This window comes from Neovison vison, chromosome 1, assembly GCF_020171115.1.
Source record: "Neovison vison isolate M4711 chromosome 1, ASM_NN_V1, whole genome shotgun sequence".
In the NCBI taxonomy this organism is placed as follows: domain Eukaryota; kingdom Metazoa; phylum Chordata; class Mammalia; order Carnivora; family Mustelidae; genus Neogale; species Neogale vison.
Window position 1 is genome coordinate 192,771,154 of NC_058091.1, and position 16,020 is coordinate 192,787,173.

The 16,020-nt window shown below is 34.8% G+C and overlaps 1 long non-coding RNA gene across 1 annotated transcript in view; it reads right to left on the minus strand.

Annotated features, from left to right (window-relative positions):
- Nucleotides 1-1,252: 1,252 nt before the first annotated feature.
- The window catches only part of LOC122917265, a 146,475-nt gene continuing 131,707 nt past the window's right edge, over nt 1,253-16,020 (minus strand). Inside the window, exon 3 of the long non-coding RNA XR_006386370.1 lies at nt 1,253-1,315. This is a non-coding gene — a long non-coding RNA (uncharacterized LOC122917265). The remainder of the gene's footprint in view (nt 1,316-16,020) is intronic.

The window sequence follows — 16,020 nt, forward strand, 5'->3', positions numbered from 1 at the left end:
ACTGAAGTCCAGATCCATGCTGGGTATAGGTCATGAGGCTTCTTGTTGTTTTTTGTTTTTTTCATTTGAAATTGTATTTTATTGTGGTAAGAACACTTAACATGAGGTCGATCTCCTTAACAGATTTTTAAATGTCAATACAATATTGTTAACCAGAGGCACAATGTTACATAGCAGATCTCCAGAAGTTATTGAAACTTTATACCCATTGATTAGTAACTCCTCATTTTCCCCAACCCCCTGCCACTGGTAACCACCACTTTGCTGTTTCTATGAATTTAACTATTTTAGATATTTCATAAAATGTCATTAGTGGAATCATGGAGTATTTGTCCTAGGCCTGGCTTATTAAACTTAGTTTACCTAAGTGACTACCAGTGTTAATTCATCTTTTCACTTATGGCAGGTTTTCCTTCCTTTTTTAGGGCTAAATCATATTGTACTGTATGTATGTACTACATTTTCTTCAGCTATTCCCCCATCAATTTAATCATTTATCTATTACCAGAGAAACATGTTTGAATCTTATATCATGGTTTCTATTTTCTCCTGAAGAGTATTTTTTAAAAATCTAAATTAATGACCTTTTGATTCAAATAGTACTGAAATTTAATCATATAATATGGGCTTACTGATAGTGAGGAACACTACTTTAGTTGTGAAAATCATATATTAAGAATATGTCAATGTAATCTACATTTTAGTTTATTGCATTTTTGATATGGCGTCATTTTCCCATGAATAATATTATAGACTTTTGATTAATGTAAATATGTACTCTTTCTTAAAGTGAATAAAGTATTACAGGCTAAAAGCAACACATCTTAGAAATTAAACCAAATTAAAAAAAATATGAGAACACTAAAAAAGAGATGGATATATTCTAAACATAGTTATAATCCCTAAATATAATGGAAGGTAAACTATTACTTTAATACAAAAGTGAAGTGTCCCTGACATTAAAGTGTGCATAAGGCACACCTATGTTTTCATAGAAAATTTATATAATTACTAACAAGATAATTTTAAAGATACCAGCTGGTGTAACATAAATTAATAACTTTAGTTGGATGACTTTGGTGAGAATATTCGGAAACTGAAAACCAGAAGCGGTATTAATAAGCTCTGAAAAATGATATTATTTATATTTATATTGAAAATATTTTCATCTATATTCTAGATATTTCAAAATATATTCCAAAAATATTTTCTTATAAATTAAATAAATTTTATTTATTTTATTTTCTTACCTCTTTCACTGCCTTCCGCCTTGTTCTTCCTTTCTCTCTCACTCACCTATGTCCCATTTTCCTTCCTGGAAAAGAAATTACTTCCTTTTAACCAAAGAGCTGTTATGTCATTCACTTGATGTTCGGTCCTTATGCATTACCAGAAGGTTAAAACTTACTAGTAAGTTGAATATGAATGAATAAATTGTATTAGCGCTCAGGTACTTTTCTGTCCTCATTGAGATGTTCTACTAGCTGCTTAATATCTGTGCAAAACCGTTCTTACACATGAATTTGATTCTTTCCCAAGGGAAAACCAGAGAGGTTAGTAAATGGAACAACTAATTAATAGTCCATTTAGATGCATAAGGAATATTACACTGATAAGAAAATCCAATTGGGAACAGTCAAAATGACCTTTAAAAAAATGAAAGATTAGGAAAAACATGAGCTATTTTTAAATCTTTATCCACTTTTGACAACAATCCTCAAAACATGGTGTATGTGTTATTTTTATAACATTTCCTCATAAAGGGCTTGAAGCCCTTGAGAAATACATGTATTAATAAGTACACTTGTCTTGTGAAATAAACTTTTTCTAATTGGTAGAAAAGTGTATATGTGAAAATGGAACATAGACAATAGTGTGATTGTTTTGGAGAAATATTTCTGAAAAGCCATGAATGAGCATAAGTTTTTGTGACAGAAAACATACAAACTGGTCTCCAATTCCCTATCTCCCTGGTTATCTTGCAATCCTTTTTTATAAGTCTTATTGAGGCTTGAAAGAAAGTTCTGTTGTTTTCTTTCTTATAAGAACCCACCCTTTGTGAGCTAGTGGCCAGCTGCTGCAATATTCTGCATTCCTCAGCCATCTTTCCACAATGGAATGTCTCTTTAGCACATCATCCTGAGAATATATATTTCCCTATGACAGTTTGTGGACTGGGTCCCTTCAGCTTCAGACTGCTTTGCTGGCCAGTGGTCATCTTTTCTGCTCAGTGGAAACTGAGCCTCAGAAAACTTCTTTTCCATGTTGTTAGTTATACTCTAAGATTTTTCATATCTTATTTTTCATTAATTACTCTTAATTTTCATATTTAAAAAGGTTCATGGGTGATTCTTTATACCTAGAAAAACATCGTCTTCTAAGTCTGAATGTCTAAACCCAGTCTATGTCTGTGCTGATAAAAAGAAGCAAAAAATCAAATTTATGAAACTCAAGAAATTCACAGACATGACTTTATGTAATCAAAGCCAAGCTGGAAGGGCCCATGGATAGCTCCGTCAGTTAAGTATCCAGCTCTTGGTTTTGGCTCAGGTCATGATCTCAGAAGGCGATATTGAGTCCCAAGTGGGGTTCTCCTCTGGGCACAGAGTCTGCTTAAAATTCTCTCTCTCTTTGTCCCTCTGCCCCTCCCCCTGCTTGTGCATGTGCTCTCTCTCTCTCTCTCAAACAAATAAATCTTAAAAAGAAAAAGAAAAAGAAACCAAGTTGAACATCAAGAATTGGAGATGCTTTCCTCCCTTTGTGATATCTTGCAAAACTCAAAAAGCCACACTTACAAGGCTCTCTAATACTTATTTAATAATTAAGCCAGTAAATTGGAGGACAGAATATCGTGTTATACAACAAAAACTAAGCAATATAATCTGTTAGTTCCATTGTCATATATTTCAGTCATTACTGTTTGGGGAGTAGGTACCCAAGTCATTCGTTTATTTGTTGGAAGGATTAACAGACTTTCACATAAAGTCATAATGTGGCTAAAATCTATTATAACAAAAGTACAATAAAAGAACAGCAGGAAAAAGATACACTTGTGCAAAAGAAGTTACACACAGGCTTCCAAGTTCTTCCTCTTTTCTCTGATAGCACAAGATGCAGTTTTCTCCTGTGAGGTATCTCTACACAAAAAAGACCATCTTGAGTCTTGGGGTTGAGAAATCCAATAAATAAATAAGTGATGTGGTAGAAGATTTTTCAGTCAAGAAAGTTTTCAGTAAATGAGGCAGTACACTGTCATAGTGAGCAGCATTTGGGTTAGTCAGTAATGCCTTTTTTTGCCTTCTGACCCCAACACCTAATTGTTGTATGATGACACTGAAAAGAAGATTTGTGTCTTCCACAGTCTGCGTTCTTTTCACAACTTTAGCTCACACAAATCTTGAGGATTAAAATTAATCAACATGTAGGGTGCCTGGGTGGCCCAGTGGGTTAAGCCGCTGCCTTCGGCTCAGGTCATGATCTCAGGGTCCTGGGATCGAGTGCCGCATTGGGCTCTCTGCTCAGCAGGGAGCCTGCTTCCTCCTCTCTCTCTCTGCCTGCCTCTCTGCCTACTTGTAATCTCTCTCTGTCAAATAAATAAATAAAATATTTTAAAAAAAATTAATCAACATGTAGATTTCTTTGCTATTTCTTAGTTCTTCATAAAATGAATGCAAAATATTAAATCTACAAACTATGCAAAATTATTGTGGATTTCATGGAAAAAAGAAAACAATTAACTTTTTTTTTTTAATTCAGACCAAGTGCCTTTTCATTCTGATGACAGTTGTGCTGAAGCTCTTATTTCTTTGTGAACTGAGTAAGATGAGATGGTATATGTCAGGTGGAGTGGATATTTATCCTGGACTCATCTGCCCTTTGCTTGCACACTGAGTATGTTGACCAAAATGACCTCCAGATCTCCTTGGCAGTCTCTTCAGGAAAGAGGACACACTTGACTCATCAGTGTTTGGCCTTGAATATCAAATGTGTTTCAATAAGCACAAAAGTGTCTTTTTAGTTATGCTGTGCAGCAGTGCCGGAGACCATGTGTTTTGGCTTCTAGAGGTCATGGCTGACTGTTTAACAAGCTTTACCCTTCCTTTAAGGGTCCTTCATTGAATCATTGGAATGTTGATATCTATGACCCTTCAACTTTTTGTTGTTGCTACTCCTCCTAGTTATTACTATGCTTCAACAAACATCAAAAACATTTTTTGACATAGAGCATATCAGGCTACCATAACAGTTACTTTTCTCACATAGAAGACATTAATTTGGAAAAATGTTTTTAAATTCCTAGGGATGAACACTACACCAGGTATAATGTCCTTTTCCCTATAGGATAATTATCTTTAGGTATACCTTTTATTCTTTATTGTAAGAATCTAGATTAAGGATATGTGCACTTGCTGAATATTTGTCAAGAGCTAAATATTTTCTATGAATAAATATACTTTCCTAAAAACACTTCTGTTCACATCTTAAAGCACCATTATACAATTAATAGAATACAGAGAGATGATATGGGAAAAATGACATTGACAAAAAATTATTTCAAAATATATAGGTTGTAGCAACTAATGTGAATTGATATTCAGCCTTCATATGCAGGTGTTAACTTTGGGTTAATTTTCTCTTCTACTCTCATCATAAAAATAATTGCTTTGCTATTAACTTAAATGGAATGTACATTCTGATATTTTTTTAAATGTGGTGACTTATTGTATTCATTATGAATTCAGGATTCAATGTTTCAGGACTTGACCTTACATATCTTTATAGCACTTGAGAGTGTACCTGAAAAAACTGGTGGATTCTAGCTATTTTGCAAGAATTGGGTGTTTTGAAGAAAAAAAACCTTAAATGCACATTTAAAAAAATTTATATGCTTGATCCAAAGAAAATTCAAGAAACAAAATTAGAAATAAATATTAAAAATGCATCATTATTGGAAATTAAATTATTTTAAATGTTTTTCAGAGTTTATTTATGATAAATCCTTAGAAATGGAGGAGAAAAGTTTATAAAGATTTTTTAAATGTTTGGAAGATTGTTGCCTTTAAAATTGGGATAATCTGCAAATGATATTATTACTAACTTAAATATAAAAATATCAGTAAAGAGACAAGCAATAGAAAATATAGAAGTGATTTACCACCTAGAGATAATCATCCTTAACATCTTAAAGTAATTATATAAATATATTTAATGCCTTTGAAACTTGCTGTCAAAAAGTTTTCATAGATTTTTCTAGAAATGTGTATCACTGATTGAAAATGAAGGTAAATGTTTTTTTTCATTGAAAATTATAATTATTTTTGCTTTTGTTAGTATAATAAGTATAACATAGTATCCACTAACACACTTTTAAAAATGTTTGTTTCTTATGACTATTAACTTTCTGAATGTTTCATTCAAACCGGTGTGCTTAACTCTTAATGCCATAGAATAAAGCAGTATTGGCTTAAATTGTGAAGTTTTTAGATAAAGAAGCCTTGTTAGTGGTTTTCTTTAGAAATTGTTTAGGTTTAATGTCTTAGTTATTCTGAAGGTATTCCTAATGATCTGTAAAGAATTGCCCAGGGAAACATAAGTGTGCCTATTTTTAGAAATAGGCAACAGTAGTCAGTAATATGAAAATGTCAGCAATGCATCACTCTTATATGAAGATATAAATCACAACTACCTAATAATAGAGAATCTTCTAATTAGGAGTTATGAGGTTAACTTTCTTAGCTTCATTAGGTTTAGTTAAAATGGAAACAGCTTAAATATTCAGAACATTTACATCTATACTATATCAAAAGGATACTACATAATTTTTCTTTATTTTAACACTGGGAGGAGTCTGAATTAATTAGGTGATGAGCAATAACACTTTTTATTTTGTTTTTAATTAGCTAGAACTTTTAAGTAGGTAAACTCAATCACCTTTGATGATTTTTGATAAAGTACAAAGCACGATGGGAAATGTGACTAAAGATAGGGTGACTAGCTCTTAAGAAGACAAAGCAAATAAAAGATGTTGACAAGAAAAAAAAGGGGGGGGGAGATTACTTTGTTTCAAGTAATCAGGAAGAGAAGTCTCTTCAACAATGTTTATAACAATGTTGTAGGTGCCATGAAGGTTAGGGAAGATTCTTTGTGTTTCTTGATCCATAGAAATGACTAAGACTTGGGAAAATTATTATTTTTTTATTTGTTGAAATGTATGACCCACCAAAGCTGTGACCCCTGGGCAGCATTCAGCCCTATATTTCAGAGAAGTTATCACACGACACAAGCCATAGTGTTAGTTTCCATTGCTGCCTTAACAAACCACCACAAACTCAGCGACTTAAAATGACATGACTTTGTTATCTTCTAGTTCTTTACTTTGGAAGTCCAACGCAACTCTTACTGAGCTAAAATCAAGGTATTGACAGAGCTGCATTTTTTTCTGGAGGCTATAGGGAAAAATCTGTCTCCTTGCCTTTTCCAGCTTCTAGAGGCTGCTCACAATCCTTGACTCTCGGTCCCTTTCCAGCTTCAAAGTCATTAGTGGTCAGCAAGTCCTTTTGATACCATAGAACTCTCACTTTGATTCTTATTCTACCTCTCTTCTACTTTTAGAGATGCTTCTGATTATATTGATCTCACCGAGATCATCTCCCAATTTGTCATCTGATTAGTAAACTTAATTACCTTGGCTGCCTAGTTCTCATTTGTCATGCAACCTAATATATTCACGGGTTGTAGAGATTCTGTCCCGAACAACTTTGGGTGAGGGGCACTAATCTGCCTGCCACAGCCATCAACTATGAAGATGGAACATAAGTGGATATAGATTCGTGTTTTAATGAAATGAATCATAAACTACTCTTAAGCATATTTAACATTTCATTAAACTTCAGGCAACTTGCTTTTGGTCTTCCGGTGTTTTGTAAAAAAAAGAACACCTGAACTCCCACATTCTCTCTCTCTGCCTAAAAAGCTATTTGTGGCCTTTCTTTAAGAGCTTCCAATAATGTCTCCCACTGAGGTCAGCCTCTGATGCTTAATAAGTTTGTATAAAACTTCTCTATCAAAATATTCCTCATAAGAAGCTATCCATTCTAGGAAAATTAGAAACTGAAAATAAACTTCTTGTGTGTCTTCTAAATCTTTTAAATTTCTGCTACATCCACTGAATCCAAGTTCTGAAAGACATTTTGAACTTGATGAAAGGATGCAAAACCCTCTTTGCTATGAGGAATCATAACTGTGCAGTATCATCTTGGCATAAAAGATCAGCATCTTTACAACCACTGTGAGCTCTGGCTTATAGACACCAAGATTTGAAATCTCTCCATACTGAAGGAATTCTGCAACCATTTTAATTAACAATAAATATCTTCCCTTGTTTTTGAAAAGACTCAGAAGGATGCCTCGCTTGGTTGTCTGAAATCCATGAAAAGAGCTTCCAGAAGTTTGCCAAATATCTGACATTTTTCTTTCATTTTGTTTTGTTTGATATTTTTCCCCTTGAACCTCAGAAGACAGATTTCTTACATGGATCATAGGGGAAACAATTACTCTGCTTAGCCATTTAAATCAACTAGAACAGTCCACAAAATTTTGCATTTTCTTCCTGAGTCCTTTAAAACATCTTTTAAGCCTTGACTCTTGTTTTTGGCTCAGGTCATGATCACGAAGCACGATGGAAAATGTGACTAAAGATAGGGTGAGATTAAGCCCCATGTCAGGCTCAGTACTCAGCCAGAGTCTGCTTGAGATTCTTTCTCTCCCTTTCCCTCCACGCTTTTCCCTCTGCCCCTCACACATGAGTTCTCTCTATCTTAGATAGATAGATGATAAATAGATAAAATCTTAAAAAAAAATCACCCTTTTTATTCTGATCTTTGAAAACATCTTTGAAACAGCTCTTAAAGGCATTGCCTTTTTCATTTATATCCTAAATCTTTTTATTTTCCCTAGGTTCCAGAGATTAGCTAATCTTCCACTGATCAAATGTAACTAGTAATTAGAAAAGTTTAGAAGGATTCCATTTAGTATGAGGACCAACAAAAAGTTAACCATTTTTGGAATTTACTCTTTCCGTCCCTCAAATAATTCTAGAAAATCAATCAGGAGACCCTGGACTTAAACTGGATTGCAGTAGGTAAAATAAATAAATAAATAAATTAAATAAATGCACAAAAGCCGTGAACCAAACTGAGTGATTTAGGTTTATGAGATATAAAGAGCCAAGAATTCAACTTTATTTTTTTTTAAATTGAGGTATAATTAACATACACTTTTTTAGTTTTAGGTATGTAACATAATGATTCGATATTTGTATATATTGTGAAATAATCACCACAATAAGTTTAGTTAACATCCATCAATGTACATAGGCTACAGAATTCTTTTCTTGTTACAATATTCTTGATACAAAACTTGCCAAGTTGTTGTTTAGTTCTGTATCGGGCATAAATGGTCTCTTTTTAACGTAAGCAACAATAATGAGCATATTTTTGGAAAGCTAAAAATAACCCTCTCCCAGACTGGAATCAGCCGAAGAAGACCTTAGTGGATTAGGTTATGGCTCTGAGTTAGGTCTGCCCTGTATTTTTCTTCTTTTTTATCTTTCTAGAATGATCTCTGTTGAGAGAGGGATTCATGGAATGATACAGTTTAAGAGAAGTGTTCTCAACCCTGAAATTTCTCTAAAGCAGTTTCGAAAATCTTACAAGAAATATATTGGGTTCAACAGACATGCATAAGTAGGTTCTTAGCATCATCAGCCATTCCAATCTCAATGTAGATTAATTTGACTGGTTTTATTTTCCTTTAGCATCTGTACTGATGATAGGAAATAGTAGGGATTTAAAAGGGAGGAGGTCACCATGATGGGCAGAGGACCAACAAGAGTAGCAGAGGGGCCCACCAATGTCAGCAGCAGGGTCAGCATTTGCTATGGGTCAAAGAATGCCAGACTAAGGGAAAACGTGGGCCACACTCATCAACAGCACAACTCCTGGCTATCTGCACACTAGCTCTCCAAAAGGGAATATACAACCGGATGCTTAGGAGAAGGATGATTATGAATTAGAAATGCCACCAGAAAGGATTAGAGTATTTGTAAATATGTCTATGATTTTGTGAAACAATACAGTGAACACCTTTCCAAAAGATAACTCCAGCTGCTAAAATGTGCACTTTTTCTGGGACTGCCACACTCAAACAAGTACGTACTGGACCGAAAGAATAACAAAGTCAGTGAACGTAGGATGTGGCTCTAAGAAAAGGATCTCGCACCACTGACTTTGGGAAGTGCTTATGGACTGAACTGCATTCTCCTAAAAGATGGTCAAGTCTCAAAACTCAGTACCTCTGAAAGTGACTTTATTTATTTATGTATTTATTTATTTATTTTAAAGATTTTACTTGTTTATTTGACAGACAGAGATCACAAGTAGGCAGAGAGGCAGGCAGACAGAGAGAGGGGGAAGCAGGCTCCCCACTGAGCAGAGAGTCCAGGATCCTGGGATCATGACCTGAGCCAAAGGCAGAGGCTTTAACCCATTGAGCCACCCAGGCACCCCAAATATGACTTTATTTTGAAGTAAGGTCTTTGCAGATGATCAAGTTAAGATGAGACTTTAAGGTGGTCCTTAATGCAATATGACTATGTCTTTATTAAAAAAAAAAAAGTTAATGTGGACCCAGAAACAGGCATAACGAAAGAAAGATTATATGAGCAAATAAAGAGAAAATGCCATATGAATATCAGAGTCATGCTGTCATCAACCAAGGAACATCTGAGGCTGTCAGGGCTGGAGGATGCCAGAAAGCATCCTTCCCTAGAGCCTTCAGAGAGACATGTCCCTGCTGGCCTTTTATTTGAACTTCTATCCTCTGGAACCGTCAAACAATAGAGTTCTGGGGTTCAATGCCCTCCAATTTGTGATACTTTGTTATAGAGCCCTGGGAAATTAACATAGGTGTCCCTTTAGAAATAATAATAATAATAAAAACATGGTTTTTAATGGAAACAGCTAAATCTATTTCACTCAACAATAAGTTTTTTACTTTGGAAGGTTTGTGTTTTCGTTTCCATCTCTACATGTTGACATTTTCTTCCTTATAAAGGAGAGGGTATAGACTATCTGAAGATGTGTGGCTTTCAGGCTACACATATGGCGTACATCCAAAATAAAATATCTAAATAAGAACCTAATATGGGAGATGCAATGATGTAGGGAGTTAATTTTCCTGAGCCTGTTTCTGTACATGGAAGCTATGCTATCTGATGGGAAATAAGAGAATTTCACTCTATCCTTCTGAGTTCAAAATAAAACACCCTTAATATTTGTGCTCCTTTGTAGGACATCCCTCTTCCTGTTGTGGGAGTGAGGCTCCGGTTTCCCTGATTCTTTAAGTCACCTCCAAGTATGTGACCTTGCCGGGACATGAATGATCCTTCTCCAGCTAGTGCACGCATCTACATTATCCGACCTTTTCTCCCCAACCCACCTATCCACACATACAATATCACTATAGTCTTTTTACTGGGACTCACATTCTGAAAATACACAGATTAGAGAGATGTTAGAAAGAGACAGAGTCAGACAGATGGCATCGTCGAGTAAGAACAATGATATGCAGTAAGATATATTTGCAAATCAAACTAATTTCACTCTTTAGAGTGTTAGGAAATTCTGACTTTCAAACATATATCCATAGCTTCTTAGAAGTTTCTGTTTATTGTTTATACATTTGCTTTTTGCTTGTTATACTGGTTGTCTTATTTGAGTACATGATGAACCAATATAAATAGTTAATAATGACACTTGAAATATTATAAAATTTAACAAACCTAGCATTTTTCATAGAAAAATGGGAAAAAAGGAGGTAAGAGAGATTTTAAATTGAAAAGAGCCACCCAGATGAAAAATATATGTATAATCTGATGAGTAACTTTTTAAAAAGCATCATGAATGTGTGCTATTCTGATTTCTTCAAAGTCCTTGAGAAAATCTTATTAGGGTGCAAAAGACTTCATCCTGGATCAAATGATAAAATGTCTCTCATCCAGAATAAAAATTGCTTTTTCCTTATAAATTCTGTTGTTGGAAGCATCCTCTAGTTTCTTTCTGCTAATGAAAATAAAATTAACATTTTCAGGTAAACAGTGTTTCCCTTACATGTGTTTAAGTAGCCAAACAATCTTGTCAGATGTTTTTTCCACCAAGCATTTCACTTAAAACTTTCCCATCTTTCTTCAAACGTTCAGAGTTCAATTTTGGTCTTCTCCAGTTCTAGCATTTTGCATTAGCAGGAAATAACATTGTGCCAAATATTTCTAATTGACATCTGCAGAGTATCCTGTAATTCTTCCCTCATCTGTCAGGTAATTCAGCTTCTGTGGTCCTATTTTTAAATTAATGAAGCAAAGGAATGTTGTTTTTCCCCATTGTGAAACTGAAAAACAAGATCAGCTTCATATGGGGGGCATCAGAAAAGGCCTTCTTTTTCAGAAATTCTATAAATGTTCAGAAAAGACATGCCATAATCCAGAATATGGAAGTGGAAATGTGTGATTTTGTTCAAAGGCTTTGCGGAGGTACTTGTCTTATTGTCACAACTTTTTCTAAATATAAAGCTTTGTTTTTCTCTTTCAGCATGATTTAGCATCATTAGTCATACCTCACAAAGTCACTGCAGGGAAGATTTAGATTGCTAGTGTCATTTTACAGGTGAAGGCATTTAGAAAAAAAAAAAAGTGTGTGAGACGGAGATACAGGCATTGTTTTTTTTTGTTTGTTTGTTGCTTGGTTGTGTTTTCTTTTGTCCCCCCCCAAGCTGTTTTCAGTCCTCCTCAGGAATCCATGGCACTTTCTTATTGCATCTGTGTCAGAGCAAAATACATTTTTCTGGCCTCTTCAAATAGTGTTCTAGTCTTCAAAACCAAATACAAAGCCTAAAATGATCTCTAGAATGATGACATTACTACAATAATAATAGTTTCTAAATAACTTACAGACACTTAGATACAAGTAGCTTTAGCAGAATGAATCCAACTGCAGAAGACAGATGAAAATATTTTAGAAAGATGAGGGAGACCCAGGAGTGAGAAAAGGAATATGGACCATGGAACTGGCTTTGATCATTTTCTTAGCACCATCCAGCCCAGACATAAGCAATAGGCTTTAAGCGTTTTAATGGGATCTTGAGTGATCATGGGCAGTAAAGCCAGCCCTTACGGAAAGAACAGTTGGCACTCACTTTGGGGAGTTAGTAGAGGCCATTTTAGTTTCAGCTCTCCCTCAGGGTCAAATACCACATTCCACATTCCACTATTAAGCAAATAAGTAAATTCCTGTGCATGAGTTGTAATTGGCAATATAGCCACTTGTGTTATTGGTGCTATAGTGGGGCCTTGACAGGCCTACAATAAACACTTAATTATAATATTTCTTTTGCTCCTAGGATGGTTCTATGACTATTTGTTTCTGCTGCACTTCTTGCTATGGAATTCTAAATACAAAATCTATTCTAATTAAAACAAAATTTTTATTTGATAAGAATAAACCTACTTTGAAAGTCCAACCATAGAAATAACTTTTTTTTTTAATATTAGGATAGTCTCCTAAAGATCTGAGGCTGAAAAGAAACATGAAAGGAATCATTGACCAAGTTGATTCACTATTACAAAGAATAACTGCATTAAAAATATAATTATAGATATCTTTCAAATGATCTCAGTAATCACTGAGTAAATTGCTTCTTAAATTTTAATCTATGAATCTAGTTTCTCTGACTTGAAAACGTGTCCCCACCAATTTGCAGTTGAGTGGGGTTTCTTAAAATTGAGCTAGTAGGTTCATATTGTAGGCATGGTACTATTTATGCTTCTCAGATTTTTGTAGCCCTATCTGTGACAGAATTTTTTACTGTATTTTGAAAACTGTGGGTTCCAATAAAAAAAGTTAATATCCACTTTCGAACTAGTGCTTATAATTAGAAAAAGAAACAAAGATCTGTTTTATAATGTTTATTTTGCTTCTAATTAGCTATGTGTGCTCATGAAAAAATTTATCTATTTCTCACATATTTCCATTTCTCAGTGTTGCTCTGAGGATAAAGAAGATGGATGGAGAAGATGGGTGTAAAAACACTTATAAAGCATGCAGAGTATATGAGCTTCCTGTGAGATTATTGTTCCTATTTTGACTATTACTATTTATTTTGATTCAGCCATCTGTACATTTCTTAACTTGTTTTGAGCAATCTTAAAAATGATAACAGTCACTTCCTCAAATGGATATGAAGAGAATACAGCTGTTATCAAGATGATAATTTTATCTCAAAATTTTTCAAATATTAGAACACTGTGGCAGCTGTAATCCAAAAACAAGAAAGAAAAAAAGAACAGTTTAATGAAGCAGAAATAGGAAAAGTCAGTAGGAGTTAATTATTATAGTAATAAGAGTGATAAAATATTTGGGAAAATTATTAATAGCATGGTCCACTCTTAAAAGTTCATTGTATGTGGGGTGCCTGAATGACTCAGTCAGCTAAGCATCAGCCTTTGGCTCAGGTCATGACCCCAGGGTTGTGGGATCGAGCCCCATGTTGGCTCCTTGCTCAGCAGGGAAGTCTGCTCATCCCTTTTCCTCTCCCTCTGCCCCTGCTTGTGTTCTCTCTCTCTCTCTCTCTCACTCACTCTCTCAAATAAATAAATAAAATCTTGAATAAATAAAAGATCATTGTACAAATGATGTTGGTGAGAATGAGTGTTTATAGTGTGACTTAAACTAAGGAAATCCTTCTTAGACATAAAGATCATTCTCTTAGAACTGTTAGAAAAGGCCAAATTTGAAATCATTTTTTTTCAAAGACTTTATTTATTTGAGACAGAGAGAGAGAGAGAGCGAGCACGAGAAAGGGGAGGGTCGCAGGGAGTCTGATGTGGGACTTGATCTCAGGACTCCAGGATTATGACCTGAGCTGAAGGCAGTCGCTTAACCAACTGAGCCACCCAGGTGCCCCTAAAATCATTATTTAAGTATGAACTCCACACAATGATCTTAGTATAGTACTCTTTCTTTTATATCCACTCATGTGTTTCCATCTATTTGGGGAGTGAACAACCCATGTGAAAAGACAAAACCATTACACAATTGGTTGCTTCAAGAGTGATGTTTCTGCCTGAACTTAATTAGCCATTACCCACACATATTTACTCAAACTAAATAATGTAAGAGTGAAATTTTGAAGTAGACACATGAAGGATAGGACTGGATATAATTATATTCTGTCCCGTATGGTTTTGTATTGCACTGCGGCTCTTACTTCCTTTAATTATCCATATTCCTCTATATTCTCATTTCAGATACTTGGTTAGCCAATTTCCTTTTCCAATCACCAGGGTGAGTCCCCACATCATTTGAATCTGTTCATTAGAATGAAGTGGTGGATTTCTTTCTTTCCTTATTTCCTTCCTTTTTTTTTAAATTTTTAATGTCTCAGTTGTTAAAGATCAACTGGGTATGTAGTCTTAAAATGTTGGATAAGCTGCTCAGTGAAGTTTGACAGCAAGAGTACTATGACAGCATGCCCACTGGGGAGTGGAGCACTCTAATTATAACAACTAAGATTGGTTTGAATCCTAATGGTGATGAAGCTGTATGGTTCTGCTAGTTATTTTACAATTCTTCTCAATTCTCCTGGATCAATACAATTTTGACATTAAAATGAAAGAAAATCTAGTCAGTATAGGCTTGTGTCAAAATGTACGTGGCTGCCCCAGGAGAAAGTTCGTGGTGTAAGAGTGATTCATTTATACAAGAGTGATAGAATTTTCAGCATGCTGGAAGAAATTTTTGACACTGAAGCTGTATGAGAAAACTGATGACTTTCAGACAGGACTTTTACATGTAAACAGCAGACTGGAAATTAAGACAGAAGCATACTGCATAGATTACTAGGATGATGTTAGAAGTTACACAGAAATACAAATGATACACAAGTTACCTGTTGGTAAGGTTGTAGACAGGGCTGAAGGTAAGAAGGGTGCCTGCAGAGCAGTACTAAATGCAATAGTTTTACCAACTAATTCATACTACTGCTAATGAGTTGAAAGTTTGAGACATGGATACTACTCTACTTACTATGAGATGAAACTGTGATCAGATTGCAAAGAGATGGAAATCTAAGTAAATACAGGACAATCGATAAATAGCAAATAAAAGTAGTACTTTGGAAAATAATAAAAAAATAAACATACACAAATGAGCAAAAAGAATGATTACAAAAGTCGTGGTACAGCTACTATCACTATAATGTCAATAACCATATCAAGAATAACTGCATGCAGAAATACCTGTTTTAGCAAGATGCCTGAGTGAAAATAAAAGGGATAATGACCACTTCTTATTTTTCAGGAGGTTGGTGGTTCCACCTAGGAATATGTGAATATGAGTGAAGAAGCAACATGATGTTTCAATATGGACCGTATGATATAATAATATCCTTGATTTAGATGGGCCATCTGTTAAAAGAAAGATTTCATTGTCAAAAAAAATATTGGGGGGACATTGGGATAAATAAAATGTTTACTGAAAGATATTTCAGAGTCTTTAACAAATGAATGTCCACTAAAAGAAACATTTTGAATAGGTGCACAGTGAGAAGATTTTCCCTAACTTTTTTTGTGATTGATAGGCTTTTTTTTTTTTTAAGAATTTATTTATTTATTTGGCACAGAGAGAGAGAGATCCCAAGTAGACAGAGAGGCAGGCAGAGAGAGAGGAAGGGAAGCAGGCTCCCCACTGAGCAGAGAGCCTGATTTGGGGCTGGATCCCACGACCCTGAGATCCTGACCTGAGCTGAAGGCAGAGGCTTAACCCACTGAGCCACCCAGGTGCCCTGATAGGCTTTATTTTTTAGAATAGTTTTAGGTTTACAGAAAAACTGAGCAGATAGCACTGGGTTTCCATATACCATTTCCATATTCATTTCTCCCTTGCAGTTTCTGTTTCAACATCTTGCATT